The sequence below is a fragment of the Chlorocebus sabaeus genome, chromosome 20 (assembly GCF_047675955.1).
Source record: "Chlorocebus sabaeus isolate Y175 chromosome 20, mChlSab1.0.hap1, whole genome shotgun sequence".
NCBI classification, from domain to species: Eukaryota; Metazoa; Chordata; class Mammalia; order Primates; family Cercopithecidae; genus Chlorocebus; species Chlorocebus sabaeus.
This window is the reverse complement of record NC_132923.1, coordinates 99,886,976-99,914,800: the sequence shown is the minus strand read 5'-3', so window position 1 is coordinate 99,914,800 and position 27,825 is coordinate 99,886,976. Positions and strand designations below refer to the sequence as shown.

Here is a 27,825-nt window from a genome sequence, read left to right as displayed (position 1 = left end):
GACTCCAAAGCCTTTGCTTTACACTGATATTCCCAGAACTAAGCTCAAACTTGCCACACAGCATGAAGACTCAAGGTCTTAGGTGGTGAAACTGCCCCTTCAGGGCCCACTTTTCTCGGGATCCCCTCCCCCAGCATCCCCCAGCTCTGTGAAAGAGGTCCTGGTGAGTCGCTGGCCCAAGGCTGGGGATATTTCACCTGCCCCCACGTCCTCTGCAGGGCCCCACCCATCTTGTTCTCTGGGTCCCTGAGTGGGGAGGGAGGACAGCAGCTCCCAGTCACCGCCTGGACAATCCTTCAGAGGCAGCCACAGTGCCCCTCAGTCTCCCTCCCTCCAAGCTAAGCTGCCTCATCCCTCAGATGTCACCACACCCTCAGCACAGTCAGTGTCCCCTTGGATTGCAAAGGCACAGGCAGTCTTACAGTCACTGGGAAAAAGAGGCAGAGAAAGTGCATTTCCTCTGAGACCATTGTGAAGAGCTGTGTGTGTATGACTCACCACTTTTCTGTGGGATCGCTTTCACTGGGTCTTGCAGACCTGAGACTTCCTTTTGCAGAAGAGTTGAAGGCAGGTGACGCAGGGAAAATGACTGACTAGGAGGAAGGATACTGGGTCCCATTCCCAGCTTTGTCACCAACCTGTTTGAAAACCTTCAGTGGCTCCTTTGCCCTTAAGAACATTTTCAAATGCTGTAAGAAGGGGGACAAGATCCTGTACCATCAGGCCCAGGCCACTTCTCCCACCTTGTCATGTATCGCTGTTCTCTTGAAAGCTCTGCTCCAGCCACAATAACTTCTGCCTGTTCCTCTGAAGGTCATGTTCTCTCTCCTGCCTCTGGCCCTCTTAAATGTCATTCCCTCAGCCTAAAGCTGTCTGTTTCCTCCATCTTTGCCCAGAAAACCTTTCTCCTCCTTCAGCCTAAATGTCACCTCCTCCAGGAAGTATTCTATTGTCATCACCCCTAGATGAGGTCAGGTTGCTAAAATGCTCCCATGTCACTGTGGGTGTTTCCTAGTGGAGTATGTGTTGCAATTTAATGTACTTTTCCTGTCCAATCATCTAACAATCTCCAATGTGAGCGTCATGAGGGCTGCACTCATCTGTCCTGCTCACCATTGTTTCTCTAGCATTTAACATGGTGCTTGACACACTGTCAGTGTTTTAAAACAATATGCTGCATAAGTGAATGAAGAAACAAATCAGTCAGAATTGTTAGTTGCAAGCAAGAGAAACCAGCCATGCCTGGTTCAAGGAGAAAAGCAATTTCTTAGAGGGTTATTGAATAGCAAACTGAATCAGAGCAAGTTCTAGGGCACCAGGACCCCACAGCAGAACAGTGGCCCAAGCCACACAGCCAGACTTATTTGGGGAGGACACCACTACCATTCCCAGCTAGCTGCAAGCCCCTGTAGCTGAGACCACCACCATCGCCAAGCACTGACCCTTGACCCTCCCACAGCAGTGCTGCCCCACCCCCAAACTCAAACCCTGCCTGTTGGGGACAGCTGCCAGCCTTGCACACCCTCCTGCTCACACAACCACATCCTAGCTGCACAGGAGCCTGGGAAAGGGAGTACTCAGCATTGCCTTTTTTTAAATTTTAAGTTATGGGGTACATTGCAGGATATACAGGTTTGTTACATAGGTAAATGTGTGCCACGGTGGTTTGCTGCACCTATCAACCCATCACCTAGGTAATAAGCCTAGCATGCATTAGCTATTTTTCCTGATGCTTTCTCCCCATCCCCCAACAGGCCCCAGTGTGTGTTGGTCTCCTCCCTGTGTCCATGTGTTCTCATTGTTCATCTCTCACTTATAAGTGAGAACATGTGATGTTTGGTTTTCTGTTCCTGTATTAGTTTGCTGAGGATAATGGCTTCCAGCTTCATCCATGTCCCTGCAAAGGACATGATCCTGGTCCTCCTTTTTATGACTGCATAGTATTCCATGGTGTATATGTGCCATATTTTCTTTATCCAGTCTACCACTGATGGGAATTTGGGTTGATTCCATGTCTTTGCTATTGTGAATAGTGCTGCAAGCATTGACATTTTCTTGAGTGGGAGGTGGGTTCTGTTTCCTATCATAAGTTGGAGAGTCATGAGTTGCAGAATTCCTAGGAACAGGATACACAAGCCGGGGGTGTTAAAAAGACAGGGAAACATCCATCACAGCAATCAAAGGAATGAACCAATAAGCCAAAGGCCTTAATCAATTTCCCTCCTTTCTCTTTGCCTCAGTTTCCTCATCTGCAAAAGGAAAACATGTTAGTCTCTCAGTTCCCCTCTGGCACTAACATTCTATGCTACTGGTTTTAAGTTGTTTATCCATCATAAACAGGGTATAACCTCATCCAGGGAAAGGATAATCTCCAAAAAAATCTTCTATCAGTCAGGATGGCCTGGGCTTTGCCACACTAACAATTAACCCCTAGATCTCAAGGACTTACCATTCCAGAGAAAACTGCTACAACTAGAGGGGGCTTTATTGCCTAGAAAAGAAGAGCTTCATCACCAGAAGCTGCTGGCACTTTCTTTTGGTTCATAGGAGGAGCAGGATTGCCTTGAACTCTGTGGAAGGAACAATGGGTCAGAAAGGCTAAAAAAAAAACTAGCTGGGAAGCCTGAGGGCAAATTCAAAGGCAGGTAGCTGCAAGAGGAGGGGTTCACCAGCAACAACCCTGATGATGATTCACTCATTTATTCATCCAGCCAGTCAAGAAATATTTTTTGAGCATCCATGATGTGTCAGGTACTCTGCTAGGGACTTGCTACCAGGATATGAGGGTAGGCAAGACAGAAAAGGTCCATGCCCTCTTCAAATTTATATTCTTGTGGGGAAAAAGGAGAAAAAAAATGAGTAAATAAATAATTAAGCAAAATACTTTCAGATGTTGGTCAGTGTTATAAAGACATTAATCAGAGTGGTACAATAGAATGACACATGTGTGGGTGAGGGGCATTTTAGTTGCAGTGGTCAGGGAAGATACCCCTGAGTTGACTTTTAAGCTGAGCTCTAAATAACAAGAGGGAAGAAGAGCAAGCCAGGCAGAGGGAACAGCCAGGTACAAAGACTGAAGTAGGAACAAATGTAGCTGCAGCACCATAGGAGGTGAGGTCAGAGAAGCAGAGAGTCTTTAAGCCATACCAAGGAATCTGCATTTGATTCTGAGTATCATGGTTTGCAGGGAGGGTGAATTGGCTGGCTTTAAGCAAGAGAGTGACATGATCTGATTTGATTTTGCGTTCTTTTCAAAAGATCACTTTGGCTGCTGTGTGGATTGTAGGATTGTCAGGGGAGCAAGGTAATAACAGAGCAAATACAATACCTAGCTCAGTAGAAATGAAATAGCCAGCAGAGAGTCTAGGCTTTAGTCACTATTGCAGGTGAGAGATACTGCTGGAACCATACAGGGAGTTCTCATGCAGGGAGGATGTTTTTGTGTATGAATTCCTTGAGGAGAGTCATCCAAAGATCCAAAGATCCTTGTATTGGTTAGAATAGGGTAGGCTACACCACAGTCACAAATTAAACCTTAAGCTCCGGTGGCTTAATACATAAAGCTTTATTTCTTCCTCACATGGCACGTTCATTGTGAGTTAGCCTAGGGTCTCAGCTCCACACAGTCACCCAGGAACCCAGGCCTAGAGAGGCTCCACCCTTGATAGCCTTATCCTCTTAGCCACTGTGGCAGGTGAAGAGCAGTCAAGGCAATCTCACAAGTTCTCCTCCAACTTTCATCATCTCTTCTCACATCCCATTGGCCAGACTAGTCACATGTCTCCACGTAGCTGCAAAGAAGCTAGACAGGGTGGTATTCTGTGGGCTCAGAAGAAAAGGTATGTCTTCGGGGGCCTGAAATCCAAAGTGATAAGAGACCAAAGAGTTGCTCAAAGAATAAACAGAGCTGTTTTTCTGCTGGAATATGCAATGTGACTCGGGAGCAAAACACACCTGTTTTAGGATGTATATGGATCTGGCCGGAGCACACTAGGAGGGGCCAGGCACCCAGGAGTGGAGGGTCATTCAAGACAGAGTCTCCAAATACCAGAAAAGTGGGCTTAACCTCCAGGCTGCCCCTTACTTTGGCTTCTGTTTTGTTTGCTTGTTGGTTTGTTGTTTTTTTGGTTTTGCTTCTCTCTGTTTGTAGAGATACATGTACATCCTGGAGAATGTTGTAAGCCTCTTTGCACCATTATGTGATCTTTCTATTCAACAATTGTTATGCATATGTATTTTTGCTTTCTCTAATAACATCATTTTAAAATAATAATCATAGCTATGCTTTTATAAGCACCTTCTAAGCATCTCAGCTATCATAGCTAATTAAATCCTCACCGCAATCTTATAAGATAAATATTATTATCATCATTTATACATGGAGAAACTGAGGCATGGAGTGATTAAATAACTTGCAAAAATCTCACAAGTTCTATGAGTTTCCTTATCTCTTCTCACATCCCATTGGCCAGACTAGTTATGTGTCTCCACATAGCTGCAAAGAAGCTAGGCAGGGTGGTCTTCTGTGTGCTCAGAAGAAAAGGACTGGATATGTCTTCAGGGGCCTGAAAGTGGAAGAGCTGGTATTCAAACCAGGTAGTCTGGCTCTGAAGCCCCTGCTCCTGAACTCTAGACTACATGCTCTTGATACAAAGTGTGCCCCAGAAGGCTGGCCAAGATCCACGCTTGCTCTGAAAAGCAACTGTTCCTGGGAGAGGCTGGAAGAGAAGCAGCAAGTCCTCTTGGGCCACATTCCTGAACTGGTGACTTGCGACTTCATGGAAAGATGAGCCTTCCCCACGTGTACCCAAGAGAAACTGACCTGAACAATATGTAAACAGTGGTCTCTGAGTACTTAAAAACAGCCAATAACAGACTAAGTCAAGAGAACCAAAGCAAACAGTTTGGAAACTTTTATATCTTTTCATTTTTCTACTTCATATTAGCTTGGCTTATTTTGTTTTCAACAAATACTTTTGAAAATCTCCTACACAGAAGACACTCAGTTAATGCTATAAAGGAAATTACAGGGAGGAAATTAGGAGTGTAAGTCATAATCTCTTCCCTCAAGTCAGGGAAACTTAACAGAATCACATGACAAATTGAATCACTTAAAAAAAAAAAAAGAGAAAGTAGCACAATTCTTGACAAGACAATGTGATTATTTGTTAAACAAATGGTCAAGATGATGGGAGCTACTGTCACACAGGGGTGTAAACAGATGAGAGGCATCACTGAGCTAGATGAGCAAGGAAGACTTGGAGCAGGAGGAGGAACCTGAATTGGGTTTTAAAGGACATGGTAAGAGCCAAACTAAACTGACTGTGGGGATGGCTGGCCTGAGGCACCAAGAGAAGGAGGGCCTTGCCCAAAGTTAGAGGCTCCTGGACAAAGGGCTAGGCAGGCGCCCATCAACAGATCCTTTCTGAAGGGAAGCTCCCACTTTGGTCTGTTGGAAAGTTCTCAGAACAGCAAGTTAAGAAATAAGACTTAGAAGCACGAAAGTGAGTTGGAAGGTGGGTTTGGGGGGACCACAGGCCCTGCTGGGCCCATGTTTGTTGCTCTTGCTATAGGAGCAGCTGCTGATCTCAGGAAAGCCATGCTTAGCCTTACTGCTGCCTGAACATCTACGGGAGCCCCTGTAGGAATGCCCAGCACTGAAAACAAAATTGTTTTAAATTCCATTATCTACAGCCTTGAGGCTGCCACCTTCTACTCTTTAGGAAATTTGCTTCCATCGCGCGCACACACACACACACACACACACACACACACATCAAACAAGCCAACAAAAAACCTACACATTTCCCTGTTGCATGAGTCAGAACCCATAACCCTCTCTAACTGATTTTGAGGAAAAGCATCAATATATCAAATGTTGCTAGATCACTCAGAATTTCAGGGAAGGTCAGAGAGCTGGTTTTCTATGTTGCCAGAAACAACATTCAAGTCATATGACTGGCCCATTTGTGGATATGGTCCTGCTGTTTCAGGCACAGACACTGAAGCTTGCTTTGTGGGCCTGGAGCACAGAACACCCTTCCCGGGACATCACCGCTGCCTCCAAAAGCTTGATGGCTCTCTACCACCCTCCACCCCTTTGCCAACAGCTCAGCATCCACACAGAGCCTCCTGCCTCAAGGTGCTCTCTGCTGACTGGAAGGCTCTCATAGATGCAGCTGATTGGACAAGCCCAGGTCACATGTCTACCAGTAGCTGCAAGGGAGGCTGGGAAAGTGAGTTCTGACTCCTGTCTTGGGGAGATGAGATTCATAATGGGGTAATTACCAGGGCAGCCATCCATCCTGGTGTCTTAGGAGAGTCTCAGGTTTTGTCTGTTGTTCCATGTAATGATCAATAGCACACTTTTTACTCTCAAACGTGTTTTGGTTTAGATCATCAATTATACAGACACCTTAATAATTCTCAATAATAATTTTGGGGCTCATATGTCCTGTTTTCTCTCCCAAGCAGCGCATACTGAATTTGCTGAAACCTTTCTATTGCAGAGCAAAAGGGAGGCTATTCTCTGTGTTTTCAGGGAACGCCCACAACAGACAATACCTCAGAGAATTACATGTTCCTCCTAGAAGGTGTTTTACATGTGAGGTGAACAATCTAAATGAAAATTCAGAGAAACAAATAAAAAACAAATAAAAAGATGACTCTAAGAACCTTCAGCTGGTCAGTTTACTTGGTGATATGGCTTGGCTCTGTGTCCCCACCCCAAATCTCATCTTGAATTGTAATCCCCATCATCTTCACATATCAAGGGAGGGACCAGGTGGAGGTAATTGAATCATGAGGGTGGTTTCCCCCATGCTATTCTTGTGATAATAAGTGAGTCTCAAGAGATCTGATGGTTTTATAAGCATCTGGCATTTCCCCTGCTTGCACATCTCCTTCCTGCCATCTTGTGAAGAAGGTGCCTTGCTTCCCTTTCGCCTTCTGCCATGATTGTAAATTTCCTGAGGCCTCCCCAGCCATGCTGAACTGTGAATCAATTAAACCTCTTTCCTTTATCAATTACCCAGTCTTGTGTGTGCCTTTATTAGCAGCGTGAGAAGAGACTAATACACTTGGAGGTCCAGGTTGGGGCCAGCTCATGGAGGTCCTTGAATATCAAAAAAAAAAAAAAAAAAAAAAAAAGACTTTGGACTTTGTCTCTGGGAAATAGTCACATGGAAGGTCTCTGAATGGGGGAATAACCTGACCCAGTCCAGTTTACCTGAAAGAGCAAGAGTCAGACAGACCTGAGTTTAAATCATGACTCGTTGTATGGAGTTCAGGATAGAGTAGAAAGTTGCTGAAACTCTTCGTGCTTCAAACTTCTCATTTATAAAATGGAGAAGCTAAAAACTCCCTCTTGAGATTAATTGTAGAATAAATTAAAATTTAAAGCTCTTGCCACAGTATACAAATCCACAGTAGGTATGTGACATGTGCTAGTTGTCTTAGCCGATGTCATGGCAGTATTTTGGGGAGCATCACACAGCAAATGTATGCAGAGCAACAGGAAGAAGAGAGAGGCTGGAGGCAGGGAGGCCAGTGAAGAGGCAGCCAGACAGGAGAGACCTGTAGAGGAAGGATGAGCTACTAGGAGCTGAGTGAGAGGACAGAGTCAGGCTGACTCTTCTTGCCTGGGTTTTGTCAGGCCAGTGGTGACAACCCCAAAGTCCAGCATGATGGCAGGCGGTTGATTTAGAGAAATTTGTAAGAGAAAGATGAGAAGTTCAGTGTGAGACATACAGGATTTAAAGGTTCAGACTGTCATCTAGGAGAGTCTCCAGCAGAAAAGCTGAAGCTTAAAAATTGTCTGTCCAACCCCAGATCTTAGAAGCTGAAAGAGAAAGTGTAATGAATAATAACAGGATGCGCATTGCTGCATGCTGGGACCAAGCCGCAGAACCTGTCATTGGTCCAGGCAAGAAAGGCTAAATACACACCTGGATGGCAGAGACCTACTGGGGTCTAAAAGGGCAGAAAGGGACATTTTTGGCTTTAAAGGAGGGTGACATGCTTGATTTGCAAGAAACAGAAAACCATTCAAGTTAGCTCACATAAAGAGGGCACATTATGAAAAAGATACAGGCATCTCACAGAACAAAAGCTCAGAAGTGCAGCTGAACCCAGGCTTTCTCTGTTCATCCCCCAGGGCTGTGTAGACTCTTTTCTCTCTCTCTCACTGACATTCTTGTATGTACTCCCTTTCTCCTGGTCAGCTTCTTCCATATGCTAATCCAATATCTGGTTTAGTCCAGTGCCCCTGCCCCGATCTCACCTGGTTTTTCAACTTGAGAGCCTACCACCAACTAAGAGAGCAGTTTCTGTGTCTACTGGATTAAATTTCCAATATCTAGAAAAACTGGGATCTCCAGGAAAGCCTGTGGGAAAGGTGGGCCTTGGAGCCATCTAATGTAAGAGGTTATTGAACTTTTTAGAGCATCCCTCAGTGTTCAGAGATGGAGTTGGCATTAGTCTGGCCATTTCTAGGGCAAAGAGGCTGCCCTAAGATGTGACTCCCAAGCCCTTGGTCATACCCTCAATATTGTATATACAGCAAGCTTGAATGTGCAGAGATAAGGACTTGGGAGCATGTTGAGGGATCTGTCATGAGGCTGGAGCACTGAATGCTTGGGTGTTGGGGGAACAAAAGATAAACCTGGAGGGATCAGCAGGAGCCTCATCCTGCAGGAGGTGGAAATTCATTCCAAGAGCAATGGGGAAGCCGTTAAGTCTTTTCAAATAACATTTTTATTGAGCTGCAGTCCACACACCATAAAATGTACCCTTTTAAAGTATAATATTCAGTGATCCTTTAGTATAGCCACAGAGTTGTGTAACTTATCTAATTTGAGAACATTTTAGAACATTTCATCATCACTTCCAAAAGAAATCCCATACTAATTAGCAGTCATTCCTCATTCCCCCTTGCTTGACAGTCCCTGGCAACCACTAACCCACTTTCTGTCTCAATGGATTTGCCTATGCATGACATTTCATATAAATGCAATCATACAATGTGTGATCTTTTGTGACTGGCTTCTTTCCCTTAGCATAACATTTTCAAGGTTCATCCACGTTGTAGTGTGTACTTCACTCCTTTTTATGGTCGTGTAATATTCCATTGTATTGATATACCACGTTTTATTTATCCATTAATCAGCTGATGGTCAATTTGTTTGGTTATTATGAATAATGCTGCCATGAACACTCATGTACAAGCATTTGGGTGAAGATATGTCTTCATTTCTCTTGGATATATATCTAGGAGTGGGAATGTTCTATTATATTATAGAGTTAACTCTATGTTTAACTTTTTGAGGAACTACCAAATTGTTCAAAAGTGGTCGTACTATTTTGCAATTTGACTAGCAATGGATCAAGATTACAATTTCTGGGTATACTTGTCAATCTTTGTTATTGTGTGTCTTTTTTATTTTAGCCATTCCAATGTATGTAAAGTTGTATCTCATAGTGGTTTTAATTTGCATTTCCTAATGACTAATGATGTTAAGCATCTTTTCATGTGCTTATTGGACAATTATATATCTTCTTTGGAGAAATTTCTGTTCAAATTGTTTGCCCATTTTAAAAATTGAGTCACTTTTCTTTTTATTGTTGAGTTGTAAGTGTTCTTTATATATCCTGAAAACAATTCCCTTATCAGACATATAATTTGCATGTCTTTTTCCCATTTTGTAGGTTTGTCTTTTCACTTTCTTGATCGTGTCCTTTGAAGCATGAAAGTTTTAATTTTGATGAAGTCCACTTTATCTATTTTTTGTTTGTTTTGTCACTTGTGCTTTTAGTGTCAAATCTAAGAATCCACTGTCAAATCCAAGGTTATAAAGATTTGCTCCTGCATTTTCTTCTAGAAGTATTATAGCTTTAGCTCCTATGTTTAGGTCTTTGATCCATTTTTAGCTAATTTTTGTATATGATGTGAGGTAGGGTTCTACTTCTTTCTCTTTGGCATGTGGCTATCCAGTGTCCAGCACCATTTGTTGAAAAGACCATTCTTTCCTTCACTGAATTGTCTTGGCAACCTTGTTAATAATCAATTGACTATGGATGTATGGGTTTATGTATCAACTCAATTTCATTCCATTGATGTACACGTCTATCCTTATGCCAGCCACCAGTCCTGCACTGTCTTGATTACTAGGTGGTTTTTTTTGTTTTGCTTTGTTTTGTTTTTTTTGTAGTAAGTTTTGATATCACGAAGTAAGAGCACTCATACTTTGTTCTTGCCTTTCAAGATTGTTTTGGTCATTCTGGGTCTCTTTAAATTTAATATGAACTTTAGAATCAGCTTGTGAATTTCTACAAAGAAGTCAGCTTGGATTCTAACAGGGATTGCATTTAATCTGTAGATCAATTTGGGGAGTATTGCCAGCTTAACAATATTAAGTCTTCTGATCATGAATATGAAATGTCTCTCCATTTATCTAGGTTTTCTTTAACTTTTTCAACAATATTTTTCAACTGCATTTTTGGTTATACAAGTCTTGCACTCCTGTTAAATGTATTCCTGATAATTTTATACTATTTATGCTATTATACATAGAATAGCTTTCTTAATTTCATGTTTGGATTTTTAATAGTATATAGAAATATAATTGACTTCTATTATTGATCTTATATTCTGCAACCATACTGGACTTGTTCTAGCAGTTTGTGTGTGTGTTTTCCTTAGTATTTACTATACATAACATCATGTTATCTGCAAATAGACATAATTTTACTTCTTCCTTTCCAATCTGGGTGTCTTTTATTTCCCTTACTTGCCCAATTGCCCTGGCTAGAACCTCCATTACAATGTTAAATATAAATAGTGAGACTGAATATATTTGTCTTACTCCTAATCTTTGAGGAAAAGTTATCAGTCTTTCACCAGTATGTTAGCTGTGGGTTTTTTTCATAGATGAGTTTTATTAAGCTGAGGAAAATGTCTTCATTTTTATTTTATTGAGTGCTTTTATCTTGAAAGGGAGTTGGATTTTGTCAAATACTTTTTCTGCATCTATTGAAATTATCATGTAGATTTTGTTCCTTTTTCTATTAATATGGTATATCATATTAGTTGTTTTTATAGATGTTAAAAGAACTTTACATTCCTGGAATAAATTCCACTTGGTAATGGGGTACAATTATTTTGCATATTGCTTGATTCACTACACCAGTATTTTGTTGAGAATTTTGTGTCTATATGCATGAGGACTACAGATTTATTTTCTTGCTATCTGGTTTTGGTATTAAGGTAATACTGGGCTCATAGAATTCATTGGGAAGTGTTTTGTCCTCTTCTATTTAATTGAAGGATTCATGAAAAATTGGTATTAATTCTTTACATCTTGGGTAGAATTCATCAGTAAAGACATCTGTGCCTGGGCTTTTCTTTGTTGGAAATATTTTATTGTTGTTGTTTTGGTTTTTTATTAATTCAATCTCTTGTAATAGATAAATTCACACTTTTATATTTCTTCTTCAGTCAGTTTCAGTAGTTTACATCTGTATAGGAATTGGTTAATTTCATTTCTATCACCTAATTTGTTGGCATACAGTTATTCATAGTATTAGCAGATAATCATTTTTATTTCTGTAAGATCTGTAGTGATGTCACCTCTTTCATTTCTGATTTTAATAATTTGAGTCTTCTCTCTTTTTCTTGGACAGTTTTCTGAAAGGATTTGTCAATTTGTTGATATTTTTAAAAACTAACTTTTGGTTTTCATTAAATTTCTCTATTGTTTTTCTATTCTCTATTTTATTTATTTCTACTCTAATCTTTATTATTTTCTCCCTTATGCCTGATTTTGGTTTACTTTTCTCTTCTTTTACTAGTTTTGTAAGGTGGAAGTGTAGGTCATTGATTTGAGATCTGCCTTTTTATTTAATATAGGGGCTGATAGCTATAAAGTTCTCTCTGCACTGCTTTTGCTGTGTCCCATACGTTTTGGTATGTTGTGTTTACATTTTCATTTATCTCAGAGTATTTTCTAATTACCTTTTGATATTTTCCTTTAATCCATTTTTTATTTAGGAATGTATTGTTTAATTTGAATGTATTTGTGAATTTCTCACTTTCTCTTCTGTTACTGAGTTCTAATTTTATTCTATAGTGGTCAAAGAGCTTATTTTGCATAATTTTAATTATTTCGAATTTATTGAGGCTTGTCTGTCTTATGGTCTAACATATGGTCTATCCTGGAGAATGTTTTATGTGCACTTGTGAAAAATGTGTATTCTGCATTATTAGTTGAAATATTCTGCATGATGTATGCTTTATAATGTTATTCAAGTCTTCTATTTCCTTTTCGATCTTCAACCTTGTTGTTCCATTCATTATTGAAAGTGGAGTATAGAAGTCTCCAACTATTACTATTGAATATTCTATGTCTCTCTCCAATTCTATCAGGTTTTGCTTCATAGATGTTAGGGCCTTGCTAAGTGAATATATGTATTTAATTGTTATGCATTTCCAATACATTGACCTTTTCATAATTATAAAACATTCTTTGTCTCTAGAAACAGTTTTTAATTTTAAAGTCTACTTGTCTGATTAGTGTAGCCTCTCCAGCTCTTATTTGGTTACTCTTTGCACAGTATATTTTTCTTTATCCTTTTACTTTTTTTTTTTTTTTTTTTTTTTTTTTTTTTTTTTTTTTTTTTTGAGATGGAGTCTCACTTTTTCGCCCAGGCTGGAGTGCAGTAGCTCGATCTCAGCTCACTGCAAGTTCTGCCTCCCGAGTTCACACCATTCTCCCACCTCAGCCTCCCGAGTGGCTGGTACTACAGGTGCCCACCACCACGTCTGGCTAATTTTTTTGTATTTTTAGTAGAGACAGGGTTTCAATGTGTTAACCAGGATGGTCTCGATTTCCTGACCTCGTGATTCGCCCACCTCAGCCTCCCAAGTGCTGAGATTACAGGCAAGAGCCACTGCGCTCGGTCTATCCTCTTACTTTTAACCTATTTTTGTCTTTGAATGTAATGTGTGCCTCTTGTAGACAGCATATAGTTGGATTATGGGGGTTTTTTCCTATTTTGCCAATCTCAGCCTTTTGATTGGAATGTTTGGTTGATTCACATTTAATGTAATTGCTGATAAGGTAGAAATTATATGTGATATTTGGTGTTTGTTTTCTATATGGCATGGGTTTTTGTTGTTGTTGCTCCTCTACCCTTCCATTACTGCCTTCATTTGTATACACTAGATACTTTCTAGTGTATTTTTTTAATTCTCTGTTGTTTCATTACCATGGTTTGTTTTTTAGTTCTTGTCTTAGTGGTTTCTCTGGGAGTTATAATTAACTTCTTAATTTAGTTTGAATAATGTGACATAATTTCAATAATATGCAAAAACTTTGTTCCCAATATATCTTTGCTTCCTCCTCCTTTGTTGATTATTATACAAATCAGGTCTTTATACATTATCAGCTCATCAACACAATTTTATAATTATTGCTTTATGCAATTGTGTTTTAAGTGAAATAGGAAAAGAAAATCATTACAAACAAAAATGTACTTATACTATCTTTTATATTTACCCATGTTACTGTTACTTTTGCACTTTATTTCTTTGTGTGGATTCAACTGACTGCTTAGTCCTCTTGTTTAAACTTGAGAGACTCCCATTAATATCTTTTGTAGGGCAGGCCTATTACCAACGAATTCTTGGTTTTTGTTTATCTAAGAATGTGTTAATACCTCCTTTGTTTTTGAGGCTTTGTTTTTGTTTTTGTTTTTTAACTTTAACTTCTGGGATACATGTGCTGAGCGTGCAGGTTTGTTACATAGGTATACATGTATCATGATGGTTTGCTGCACCTATCAACCCATCATCTAGGTTTTAAGCCCCATGTGCATTAGGTATTTGTCCCTAATGCTCTACATCCCCCTTTTCACTCACCCTCTGACAGGCCCTAGTGTGTGATGTTCCCCTCCCTGTGTCCATGTGTTCTCATTGTTCAACTCCCACTTATGAGTGAGAAGATGCAGTGTTTGGTTTTCTGTTCCTGTGTTAGTTTGCTGAGGATGATGGTTTCCAGCTTCATCCATGTGCTGCAAAGGACATAAACTCATTGTTTTTTATAACTACATAGTATTCCATGGTTTATGTGCAACATTTTCTTTATCCAGGCTATCATTGATGGGCATTTGGGTTGGTTCCAAGTCTTTGCTGTTGTAAATGGTGCTGAAATAAACATACATGAGCATGTGTCTTTATAGTAGAATGATTTATAATCCTTTGAGTATACACCCAGTAATGGGATTACTGGGTCAGATGGTATTTCTGATTCTAAATCCTTGAGGAATCACCACACTGTCTTCCACAATGGTTGAATTAATTTACATTCCCACCAACAGTGCAAAAGTGTTCCTATTTCTCCACATCCTTGCCAGCATCTGTTGTTTCCAGCCTTTTTAATGATCACCATTCTAACTGGCATGAGATAGTATCTCATCGTGGTTTTGATTTGCATTTCTCTAACGATCAGTGATGATGAGCTGGAGTGTTTTAGTTAACCTTTTTCTTTCAGCATCTTGAATATGTCTTTACACAGCCTCTGGCCTCCCTGGTTTCTGATGAAGTGTCAGCTCTTAATCTTTTTGAGGATCTCTTGTATGTGATGAGTAATTTACCTCTTGGTGATTTTAGGATTATTTTTTGTCTTTGGCTTTTGACCATTTGACTATGTGTGAATCTCTTTGACTTTATTCTACATGAAATTTATTGAGCTTCTTGAATGTGTAAAGTTTTTCATCAAATTTAGGACATTTTAGGCCATTATTTCTCCAAATATTCTTTTTGCATTTTTCTCTCTCTTCTCTCTTTCTGAGACTTCCGTTACGCATATCTTAGTATGCTTCATGATGTCCCATTGGTCTCTGAGGCTCTGCTCATTTTTTCCTTTTTTTCTGTTTCTCAGACTGGGTAATCTCAATTGACTTGTCTTCAAGTTTGCTAGTCCTTTTTTCTGCCAGTTCAAACCTGCTGTTGAGATTATCTAGTAAAATTTTCACTTCAGTTATCATACTTTTCAACTCCATAGTTACTATTTTGTTCATATATGTATACATATATATATATAATACACATAATATTTATCTCTTCAATGATAGTCTTTATTTAGTGAGACATTGTTCTTATACTTTAATTTAATTCTTTGGATGTCCTTTATTTTAGTTCTAAAAACATTTGTTGTAGTTAATCTAAAGTCTTTTTTCTAGTAAGCCCAACATCTCAACTTCCTCTTAAGAAACTTGGTGTAGTTTCTTACGACTACTTTTTTTCCTTTATATATGAGCCATATATTCCTGTTTCTTTGCATGTTTAATAATTTTTTGTTGGAAACTAAACATTTTAAATAATATACTGTGGCAACTCTGGAAATCAGATTTACCCCCTCCTCTGGATTTGTTGTTATTGCTGTTTATTTAGTGACTTCTCTGATCTAATTCTGTAAAGTCTGTATTCCTTTTCATATGCAGTCATCGAGGTCTCTGTTCAGTTACCTTAGTGATTATCTAATGATTGAACAGAGATTTCCTTAAATAACTTCAACCAATACCGATAAGCCTCCCATCCTTTACTAAGGGGGGCTCCATGTGTGGTTAGGACATACCTTCAGGGCTCTGAAAATTAATGACTCTGCCCAAGCCTTCATCTCCTGCTTGTGCAGAGTTCCAGGGTCAGAGGTAGGGCATTCTCAGGTCTTTCTTGAGCATGTGCCCAGCCCTACACATATGTGGCCTTCTAGATTCACAGGAACATTTCAGAGTACTTCAAAGTTCCCCTTCAATATCTCATTCACCAGATTTAAGTTTTTTGGCCAGCGTCTTGTTCACCCCAGTAGGTATCCCCAACTCAAGTAACTGTGTGATATTAAACAATTGCCTGTGATTGTTTTGAACAAATGATCTGCAGAGTGTCTCACTGAACAAGCTTCTAGTTAGGTCAAATGAAGGCAAGGCCTGTGATGGGGTTTTTCCAGGGAGCTGCCAGACAGGTCAAATAGCTACAATTCTCTTGAAATAAAACTTTTGTTTGAGACTCTAAACTTGTTCTTCCCCATCCCATGATTGTTAGGCTACTGGTTTTCACAGCCGTTGTGATTGTAAGGCTGCTGGTTTTCTAGGTTAACACAGGGCTAGGGACGGAGGCATGAGAATAAGACAAGTTGAAATGCCACAAAGCTCACTGCAGTTGCTGAAACCAAGCCATTTTTCTTGAATAAACACTCTTTTGATTGTTGTGAAATTTGATTAATTTCCAGAATTCTAAAAATGTTGATTCTGACAGTATTTCCCGTGTTCTCATTGCTTTCGTGCAGGAGTAGATTGTTGGAGATTCTTCCTCTGCCATTCTGGAAGTGCTTCCCTTCCATGCAGGATTTTAACTGAGGCCCAAAATGATCAGGTCTTCATTTTGTTAGGATTGGTCCAGTCACAGCATTGAGAACAGAGTAGAGGGATGAGGCAAGAGGCAAGAGGATAATTAAGAGAACCATGCTGGGGAGAAGTGGTGGTCACCAGGGCTTCAGAAAAGTGGATTGTCCAGGAGACTCATCTAAGGCACTTTTGAAAACTAAATTCTTTCCCCCAACCACTTAAGCACTTCAACCAGTCACTGAAACAGGGCCCACGCTCCATCAGACAAGCTGTTCCAGAGGGAAAGAGCCCAGACACAATGCAGGGAAGAGCAGAGGTTGCCTGCTTATCTTAGGGAAGCCAAAGATGACTTTATGAGAGAAGAGATTCAGGACCCCAATGGCGGGTGAAGTAAGCTAAGGGAGGGACAACGAGGGCTGACACAAGGGGATGAGGGCCTGCATGTTCCCTGACCTCTGCCTCAGGGACAGCTTGGGGGAGTGACCAGAGCTTTGCCTTTTGGGATTCTCCAAAAGCACAGATTCCACTCTGCTTCAGCCTTGTTCACCCCCTCCAGAGGCTGCCCTGTGTGCACTGTATGTCTGCTAGAGCCCAGAAGCAGAACCGGGTGCGGGGTGAAGTGGGCTGCTTTCTTCTTCATTCCTCTCTCTCCCAAGCAATTCTCCAAACAAGCTTTTGTATGTCCCAGATGTTCCCGCCTTTGTTCAGATTTAATCCTCCCTATTTATTCCCCCTTCTGGTACCTGTTTATTATGTTCTATTTCTCTTTGGAAGCTGGGTCTCAGCGGATCTGCCACATCTGATATTATCTGCACTTGGGCAAACACAATCGTGCCCATGCCTTGTCAACCAGCTCTCGTCTGAAAGGGCTGGAGAAAGAGAAGAATTAAAATCAGCACTGCCAAGAACAGCAAGCCCAAAAAGATTTAAAAATAAACAGGAAAGCTGCTTTGGGCCCCGTTCCGAGGCACTTGCAAAGCCCTTCAGTGGAGACACAATGGTGCTGGGTGGACCCATTCTCACTGCCTTATCCTCTGCAGCTGGAAAACGTGTGGCTGTGGCTCTTGACTCCTCCTTGAAGAGGGAACCATGTCTCCTACCAGAGCTGTGAGGACAGTGACTCAGAGCTTCTTCTGCTCAGACTCGATATCTAGGAACATTACAGCTGCTCGAAACCAAAGCCTTGGGTCCCTGGCAGAGTTCCTGAGGCCAGCATGGAGAGTATCCAGTCATGGTGAGACCAGGTATAGGAAAGGTTAGGATGCAGCCTCCTGCCTCCCCTCTCCATCTCTTCTTCCCACTGCGCACTGCATACACAGGGGCTGCCAAACGGGAATGGAGAATCACAGCACTAGCAGAGAAAAAAGAAAGAAACTAAAGAAAAAGAGATTTCATTCCTTATTGCTGTTACCAGACAGATCTGTGGAGATGAACTAACCTGACAATATTGTCTCTAATCTGGAACTCTGAGGCCTCCCCTGGACCTGGAGCCATTACAACCTGCCAGCCACACCTTTGGGTAAAAGACAAACAGGAGTTGAAGACAGACAAGGTCTGATTTTTCACTAGATTCTCAGTCCAAGCTGTCCCAATAAACCACAGGCAGGGCAAAAGCCTTGGAGACAAGTCGTAGATGGCACCGCATGTGGGGGAGGTGTAAGGACCTTGTCTAATCAAGACTCCTTTTCCCACCCCACATATCCTCGCCTTGACCTGGGACAGAAGTGAAATGGGATTTCAAACGGATTTAGGACCACCTCCATGCCAGAAAGTATGGTCGTTCTGTAACCCACTGTACACAAGTTCTCTTAAGCTTCACATCAACTCTCCAAGGCAGGTTTCAATATCTCTACTGTGGAGATGAGTTAACCAAGACTTCGAGAGGTTGCACAAGTTGCCTGAGATCGCACAGTTGAGAACTGGCAGTTCCAAATTTGAGTCCTGGTCTGTTGAATAAATATGTCGGGCCCATTTGAGCCCTGGTCTGTTGGGTCCAAGCTAAAAGATGCCCAGGAATGTTCAGGGCACCAGGGCTCCCACGAGGCAGTCCCCTCAGGATTGCCCATCCCACAGGGGTGTGGGATGTAGATACATGGGCGCTGCTGCACTCTGCATGCCTTCCTGTGGGCACCACAAATGGCTTGTTTTATAGCTGTGGCTGCGGCAGCAGCTGCAGGCGCTTTTGCCTTGCAGGATTGACATCAATCCTCATTCAAATCAAACTCCTTCTCAAACATGCTCCAGTGGAGTGGAATTTTCTGCTAAATAAGGTGTTATTAACCCAGCTCGCAGCTCCTTGGGCCTGGGCTGAGCTCAGCAGTGGCGGCAGCCGCTCCGCGCTGATGAACCCACTTAAACACCGATTAATAGGCACTGCGACACTGGCCCTGGCAGACCCTGTGACCCCCTGGGCTCCTCCTGGCTCCTCAGGCTGCAGCGCCTGGAACTCAGTCACATCTCTGACTTTCATTCCAGCCCAGTTGCTGAGTAGTGATTGGATGCTTTGTGGTCTGAGGATGAGGAGATAGAAGTGAGAGATAAAAAAGGGTGTTTTTTTTTTTGTTTTTTGTTTTTGTTTTTTTTTTTCTTTCTGCAGCTTCTTTCTTACCAGGCTTCAGTTTCCAGAGCTTCTCAGGATGGGAAAGACAAAGTACAGGCCCCATAAGAGAGGAAGAGGTGTAGCTCTGCCCTCCTCCAGCGCTCCCAGCACACATGGATAATGGGGAGGTTCTGCAACAATACAGGAAACATGAGAAGTCGTCCGGACTTTAGGGCAGGACTGGATCTCAACAAAATGCCATTCTAGTTCTAGTGCAGCTCAAAACAGGATTTGACACCCCAAATCCAGTCATTGTAACTACATACAAGTTCAGTTTATATAATTCTCAGAGTCTCAGCTCTTACAGCTGAAAGAGCCCCAGAGAGTCCCTGGTCCAAGTTCATCTTACAGCTGAGAAAACTCAGGACCAGAGAGGGAAAAGGTCATGCTCAAGGTCACACAGCTGGTAAGCAGCAAAGCCAAGGCTCATACCCAGATTTCACAACTGCCCATGCAATGCTCTTTCTGTTATCCTGTTTCTCTTCCTTCCAACAACACAAAGGCATCACTGATAGTCATAAAGTAATAACCACATTTACATGATTTCCCAGTCTACATACTGCAATGGATATCAAATTGTTCTTAAGTGATATGTTATTAAATAAGATCAGAGAATACAAAAATGGATTTCTGAAGGATGATAAATAAAAGTACACCACATTTATTCATCTGTCTTTTAGACACCGGTTTACTGGGCGGGCATCTGATATGCCTCAGGCTGGGTGTGGGCTCTAGAGGGATGAATGCACAGGAGGTGGTCTCTAGCCTCACCAAGCTTATAGTTCAGGGGTGAGGGGAACGGAAGAACAAGCTCACATGCACACACACCACACGTGCACAGACACACACAATTGCAAATGGTGCTGAGCAGATCAGTGCTATGAAGAAATGGGTGAGGGGTCCAGCAGAAAAACCACAGGCCCGATTGATGTTTGTGCGGTCACAGAAGGCTTCTCTGAGGAGGTGATATAAAAACTGAGACCTGAAGGATGGGAAAAGGCCGACTACACAAGAAAGTGAAGAGAGGGGATTCAAGTAGAAGGAATCAAATTTGGATTTCTTTTCATAAACAACAAAGTGAAAATATTTTAGAATTAATAGAAGTCTATTATTTTAGAGACAGGAAAGCTATTTCATTTTCTCCCCTAATTGCTCTGCTTCTTGAAGATGGTACTTATTGATCAGCCTTTTTGTGTCGTTTGTCTATTTTTGTGCTGTTTCCTCAATTTGTGGCTGAGAAGGGCCCTTTCAGAGGTTTGAGAAGACTTCATTTATCTTCCCAACCCCAAAATGATGGTGAGTGGAGTTGTTACACACACAGGCTCCGTCTCTTAACCATGGGAGCTTGGGGAAGGCATTTCTTCTGTGAGCCTCAGTTTCTTTATCTGTATAATTGAGAATAACAAAAGCACACTATCAGAGAGCTGTGGTGTGGCTTAACTGAAATCACGTCTGTGAAGAACTTAGCACAGTGGAATTGGAACGTTGGAATTGTTCAATAAATGTTAGCCATTTGTTATGACTGTAAGCTACATGTATTCAGATTAAACTACCTTGTTTTATAAAAGTGTTGATGACATTTTCTTGCAACTTTCTTTCCTTGCACATTGTAGCAAGAGCAGATCAGATCCCTTTGCGATTGTGACCAGGAGCCTGTGCTGAGAACTAGATGAGTCCTGGTAGGTGGAGCAGGCTTAGGTAGGGTATGGGGAGGGTCTAAGACCTGGAGCCAGAGATAAGATCTTTTAAACTGGGGCCAGTATCCCTCAGGGCAGAATCCCAGGGAAGATGTCAGCCTTGGGAGAGATTACAGAATAAAGCAGAAGGAAGAACTCCAGAGAGGGAGGCCAGAGACAGGCTGGCAGAAGCCATAGTTGCTGAGTTGGGCTTCTCAGGACTCTAGCACAAGTAAGTAGAGACCAGAAGATTCTAGCCATCAGTGGGAAATCTAAACAGGGCCTTATTCTGGACCAGGGTGTGTGCCAAGGGGCCTGGGAGGCTGGGGACTGGCTGGCAGGGGGGCCCTCAGAGGGTAGTATCTCTACGCATCAAAGAATTTCATCAGAACTTTTCCTGGTCTACCCACCGGGAAGGCTTTTCCATCTGTATCTGAAGAAACAATCATGTCTGACAAGCAGACTTGGGAGTCACCCAGAAGATCCCCAAAGACATTCACTTGGTCAGACGTGTTTTGATCTTCTCTCCCCACTGAATGATGCTTGGATTTTATCTTCTCTCTCCCTGTGGCTCCCCAGTTTGGTCCATAGCATCTCTCAGGACATGCCTGGGACCCACCCTAACTGCCTTCCAATATCTTGCCTCTTGGACCACGGACCAGTCTCTAGGACTGCCAAAAGCATTGGCAGTTACCATCCCTCCTTCTCTGGCAGTACCCACATCCAGGCTGAAATGCTCCAAGTCCAACTCACTTGAGCTGCTCTCTCAAAGCCAAATGCAAGAAAGGCTTTTTTCATTAGCTAGCTGGCTTGATTAGCATTTATTAGGGTTCCCCCCAAACTCTTTTGGCCTCCCCCTCCATATACCTACTAACCCCTGAGGCATCTCCACCAGGCTCTGGAGTTCCTTGGAACACCATTTGAGAATTGTTGCTTTGATCTAATGTCGTCACTCTACCCTTAGGGAAACTAAATCCTACAGTTAGAGTCTCAACCTTAGCACAGCCTAGACCCCATGTTCAAACCTGGCTCAAGGTTCACGCATGATAAGAGCAGAGGACCAACTAGGGAGGCTTCCATTTTCATGCAGAGCCCCCCACCTTCTTTCTGCCTCTGCCTCCACAAATCCCCAAGCTAGATTTCCTCATGGCCCTGCCTGTAGACCAGCTAGCAGACAGATCAATTCTGCAGTGAGATTCTAGACTCAGCCCTAGCATATCAGCTGGGAGACTTATCAATGAGTCACCACACTGGTTGATCCTCACTTCCCCCCAAACCAACTTTGTTTCCTTTTCTAATCTGCTCCATGACCCAGGAATTTGACCTCACTGCTGGATTCAGCCAATGGGTGTCACCAGCAGGGCAGAAGGAGAGGTTGGGTCATTTCTTCTCCATCCCCTTCTTGCTTTGGCACCATGTTTCTGGCAGTAGATATATCCCTCTGTGGCTAACAGCTCCCCCCAGACCTCCTGCCTGGCTCCAACTCACACTGGGCCCTTTTTCTCTTTAATCCTTAGAGGAGCAGCAGCTCTCTACTGCTGTGACTCTCTGGGTGACCATTTGTTGATTCCCGTTATTCTGCCTATACCTCTATAAGCAGTCCCTCCATTTACCTTTCTTCATTTGAATCATCTGGTGGGTATTCTGTTTCTTGCCAGGCATTGAATGATACAATCACTTTCCTCAGACTCAAGATTCAATGTCCCAGCCATGGTGGTTTACCTTAAGCTGTCTGTCTAAGCCTCATGCTGCACTCCCAGAGATAAGATTCTCTACAGGACCTTGGACCTGCATATGTTTGACATATAGGCTCCCCTGCCCTGTCTCTCGTAGCCCTGTCACTTCCCAGCCCTGGCCTTGTCCTGATGAGAGGCTTCACCTGGTCTTCAGCCTGTACTCTGGCCTCTCCTCATGTTGTCAAGGCCAGAGCCAGCCTCATGTCCTTGTGACCTGGCCTCCACGCTGGCCTTGGCTCAGACATACTCCCTCTTGGGTACTTTCCATACCCTTTGATAGCCCTGCCCATGGGCTCTTCAACCAGTACCCCAGGGCACGTCCAAGAAGGTATTCCCTCTGGCTATCTTGGCTTTCTGCCCTTCCCAAGGATTCTGGGCCACGCTCAGTGACCAGAGGTGCATCTGCCTGAGGTCTTTCTTATCTCTTCAGCACACTCCGGGGCAGGGCTCTGGCTAGGCTTCCCTCAGCCTGTGTCACTCCCTGACTCACTCAACAGAGAGTCTTTGAGCATCTCTTGTGTACCAGGCCCAGCCTTAGGAGGCACACAGGGTTCCTAAGTCCATCAGACCAGGAGGCCCCCTGGCCTCAGAAAGCTCACAGTCTAGAGGGGAAAGGTCTAAAGGCACATTATTACCTTGGAGAATGACAAGCACCCTAAGGTCCAATGGGAGCAGGCTGGGGAGTGCTAAATCTCGTCTGGAAAGTTTAGAGAAAGCTTCCTTGGGGAGGTGATGTCTCTGCTGAGGCTCAAAGATCCAGCGAATAACAGTGGCCTGGACTAGAGTGGGCACAGTGGTAGGTGGCAGATGAAATGCTCCAGAAGTGGCTAACAAGAGGATACTGGTGACATATCAGCCCTTGAGGGCAGGGTAGGTGAGCTGATCAAGGTGGCTACCAGGTCATTTAGGTGGGTGGATGGGAGAGGTGCCAGCCTCTGAGAACGGGAACACGGAAGGAGGAGTGGATGTGGGGAGCAGCCAGGGGTGGGGGCAGCAATGGTGAACTCAGTTCTGAAGTGCCTTGGGAATGTTCGCCTGGGGATACCCAGTACCTGGAGGGACCTGGGACCCAGAGAGAGAGCTGGGAGTCAAATCCTCCAAGTGAAAGCCAATGGAGAGAATAAGATGTGGTGCTGAGAGAGGAAGAAAGGCTGAGCACAGAGCTGATGGACACCAACATTTAAGAAAGAAGGTTTTGGAAAGAATGAGAAGGGGTGGTAAGAGAAGTGGGAGGGAAACCAGGAGAGGTTGCTGTACGGAAACCAAGGGAAGAAAGGTCTCAGGAGGGGGCAGTCAGCATGGGAGGGTGAACGGCACAGAGGGCTCGTGCAATATGGAATCACAATGGGCTCTGCAGGCCGGATTTGGATCCTGGCTCCTCCACTTGCCACGTCGATAATCTTGGACGGCAGTTCAAGTGGGAGCCTCAATTCCCACTACGTAAAAGCAAACAACGGTGGTGCCTTTTAGGGTGGTTCCATTCACGTGACCATGTTGTGACGCACCTAGCACAGTGCGTGCCACACTTGACATGTTCAACAGATAGTAGCTACGCCTCTGAGAATTAATTCACTCAGAGAACACTCATGTGCACGCATGAAATGATCTCTCCTACAGAAGATGCTGAAACATGATTAGGTCTAGTCTCGAAGAGAAAATTACATCAATCACTGAATCCATGGGAACAAGTGCCAAGTGGCATAAAAAGGAGCCAGAGAGTGGCTGCAAGCGTCCTCAGGAGGCAAAAACCCTGCTGTCACCATAGTTTGTGCTTGGAAATCTACAGGCACAGAAGCTTGCCATGGAGGAGAGACCCATGAGCCAGGCCTGGAAGAACATCCAGGAGGAGGGAACAGCCTAAGCAAAGGCCCAGAGGGAGGAACCTGCACCTTTGTGAGAGACTCTTGGGGCTCCCTGCTGCCCTCTGGTGCCAAGCTCAAGGGTAAATGGCTCCGTGTCTGGGCCACAAATTCACAAGAGCTGCAGCTCCCAGCCCTGCACTCCACATCACCAACAGGGGGATGTGATCATTAGGTGATTATATTTTTAAGGCCCAAATTGTTTTATTTGTTTCCCTGCCAGCTTTCATGAGGCCATCAGTCATTCCCCACACAGATAACATTTCTTATGTACATTGACAGAATAAATTACATGGTTCTCATCCGGCAAATCAACATTACAGGGGAACATTATCTTTTGCAAAATGCTGCCTGGGCACATCATAAATCCTAACCAGGTTTATTACATCTGTCTTGTCATAGATTCATTTTATTGAGAAGTGGGCCTTTTTTTTCCAGATTAATAATCACATTAATAGATGAGATTCTTTTTAGAGGATTATTTTCTTGGAGAAACCAAAGGAAGAATTTCACAGCTGCAGAGCATGGCCACACTAGTGGCTGGTGCTGTAAGACTGTCCTTGTCATGCTGACAATATCCTCCAGGACTGGGACCTGGGAACTCCTGACTCACCAGGGACTTTGGGCCAGCTCATGATCCCTTCTTTGCCTCTTATTTCAGGGCTCTTTCCAAAGAACAAATCCAGAAGCTTCCAAGATGGGATCAAAGATGTATTGTGATATTAAACCAATCAAATGAAAATTTAATGAGTAACTAGCATGTGTGCAACTGACAAATCAATGGAGGAAGGAACATTAACCCACTTGGAACAAGAAGAGAATAATTCAGATTAGGGGTTGGAAAACTATGGCGGATGGGCCCAAACAAGCCCATCACCTGTTTTAGTAAATGAGGTTTTCTTGGAACATAGCCTCTCCCATTTGTGTATTGTCTATGGCTGATTTTGCTCAATGGCAGAGCTGAGTACCTGCAACAGAGACCTTCTAGCCTGCACAGTCTGAAATATTTACTCTCTGGCTCTCTACAGTAGAAGTTCGCTGGCTTCTGGTCTAAATAAACTTCAGGCGGACAATTTGCACAGATCGCACAATTTGCAGCCAAGTTGTGGGATCTGTGCTGAAGTGCTCACAACATTGATTTGAGTTCATTGTGCTAAATGCTTTTCTTGCATCATCTTATTTAATTCTGGTTCTATTCTACAAATGAGGAAACTGAGGCTTTAAGTGATCCAGTGACTCTTCTAAAATCACCAAGAGGCAGAGGCAGAAGCAGAATCAAGCTAGAAATTCAGGCCTGTCCAGTGCCAAAATCCCTTCTTACCTTTCCAGGAAATGGCCGGGGTAGCATGGAGATGTTAATTAGTGAGAGTGGGGGAGACCTGAGGAAACTCCTTAGGGGACCTCAAATGTGGCACTTAAGATGTGGAAGGGTGGAGAGAAAGCGGGAGGAACTCCGGCAGTGGGAGCCCAGGAGAAGAGGAGGGGACTGTTATGCATCACAGGGTGGGCCCTGGTGTATCGGTGAGAGAATGACTTCCACCTATGGCTGCCATGATGGGCATGGCCTCATTTAAGGCTTACAGATGAACTCTAAGGTGGGTACTTCTACAGTCTCCACTCAACAGATGGAGGAAAGAAGCCCAGAGAGGAAACCACCAGCCCAAAGTCACACAGCAGGTGAGTAGCATTTCCTCTTCACTCATGTGGTTTTGGCAAGTTCTTTGCACAATATCAGGCAGTCTCACCTGGAGTAAGAGAGAGAGCTGGTGGGACACTTTAGGGATTAAAAAGAAAAAGTGAGATAACTCCAGCCATGGGGTAGGTTGCATCAGAGTGGCAGAACCCAAGGGGAAGGCAAAACTTAGAAGCCAATTGAAAGCTATCAAGGTGGCTGAGTGCACCTGTCTGGGAATCATCTCTCAGACCTCTTCTCTGTTCAAATCAGGGAAGACTTTGTGTCTGAAAAAGGGTGCTTCTCCCCTACAACAGAAAGAGTTGGGGACCTGGACCAACCCATGCCTCTTCCCTGACCCCCAGTCTGCTCTACTTCTCCACTGTGACTTCTCACAGACGGCCCTAGCATCCCCAGTATGGCACAGTTCTCATCTTCCCTGCAAAGCCTGTTCCTCATGCTAGTAAATCACAGTCCCAGCCCCCTAGATGCTCAGAAAGAAAACTTAAGCCATCCTTGACTTCTTTCTTTTTCTCACACTCAACATGCAATCCACTAGTAAACACTGTTGGCTTTACTTTCAAAATATAAATAGTATCTTATCAATTCTCCCCACTTCTGCTGCTACCCACTGGGCCCAAGACCACCATCATCCCTTGCACCAACTGGTCTGCCCACCTTGGCCCTGCTGTCCTACTCAGCCAGAGAGGTCCACTTAACAGGCAGCTTCTTGGCTCAAAACCCTCCAATTCCTCATTTTCACTAGCCTAAAGCCCACATCCATATAATGACCAGAAAGGCCCCGCACACTCAGCTGTAGTTACCCTCTCACTCAAGTCCCCTCTTCTCTCCTCCATCACTCTCAGCCACATCACCCCCTGCCCTCACAGCGCCTGCCTCCCACCTTGCTGCACACCCCGAGGAGAAACCCTCTCCTTGCTGCCTTCATGAATGCCGTCCATGAGTTGTGCAGCCCGGCAAATCCGTGCCTCTGGATGCTTGTACTAGCTGTTCCCTTCTCCTCAGATGCCCTTCCACAAGATATCTGTGGGCTGGATCCCTCAGCTCCTTCACAGTTTCGCTCAGAAGTCATTCTCAGTGAGAACTTCCTGCAGGTTTATGCAAAATTCCAACCTCCACACCAGTCTCTGCCTTCCCAGTTCCCTGCATTATTTTTCTCTTTATCATTCACCTCTATCAGGCTGTTTGTTTATTGCTCATTGGCTCTTCACTAGAATGTAAGCTCCACCAGGGCAGGGTTCTTATCTGTTTTATTCACTGCTAAATATGGAGTACCTAGAATAAGTCCTGGCATATATATAATAATATATATTAACCCATATGAGCTTGGCAAATGTATACAAGTTTAATAAATTTTAACACTGTTCCACCACAGGTAAGATGTGGTTCTTTGGACAAGGTATTTTATTGCTCTAAAACTGTATCTTTATATGTTAAATGGGGGTAAAATAGTTAAATAGCAATACTTTCCCCAGTACATACTATCAGGAATGATTGAAAAACAAAGCAAAGCTAAAATGAAGAAATGTAACATGCCTGGTTCAGAGTTTAGCACAGAGCCTCTCACAGGGCAGGTTCTGGGAGATGTGGTCCCCCTCTCCTTTTTTTTTTTTTTTTTTTTTTTTTTTGACAGAGTCTTGCTCTGTCACCCAGGCTGGAGTGCAGTGGTGCGATCTCAGCTCACTGCAACCTCCGCCTCCCTGGTTCAAGTGATTCTCCTGTCTCAACTTCCCAAGTAGGTGGGATGACAGACACCCACCACCTTGCCCAGCTAATTTTTTATTTTTAGTGGAGACAGGGTTTCACCATATTGGCCAGGCTCCTTTATTTTTAAGGACAATAACCAAAGCCAAATAAACCTGCA

The 27,825-nt window shown here is 43.2% G+C and overlaps 1 long non-coding RNA gene across 4 annotated transcripts in view; it reads right to left on the bottom strand.

The window, feature by feature from the left end:
- The window catches only part of LOC119623946 (uncharacterized), a 346,855-nt gene that overhangs the window by 19,939 nt on the left and 299,091 nt on the right, over positions 1 to 27,825 (bottom strand). For all 4 annotated transcript variants that reach the window (XR_005240051.2, XR_005240056.2, XR_005240062.2 and 1 more), the window contains exon 3: positions 19,007 to 19,128. This is a non-coding gene — a long non-coding RNA (uncharacterized lncRNA). The remainder of the gene's footprint in view (positions 1 to 19,006; positions 19,129 to 27,825) is intronic.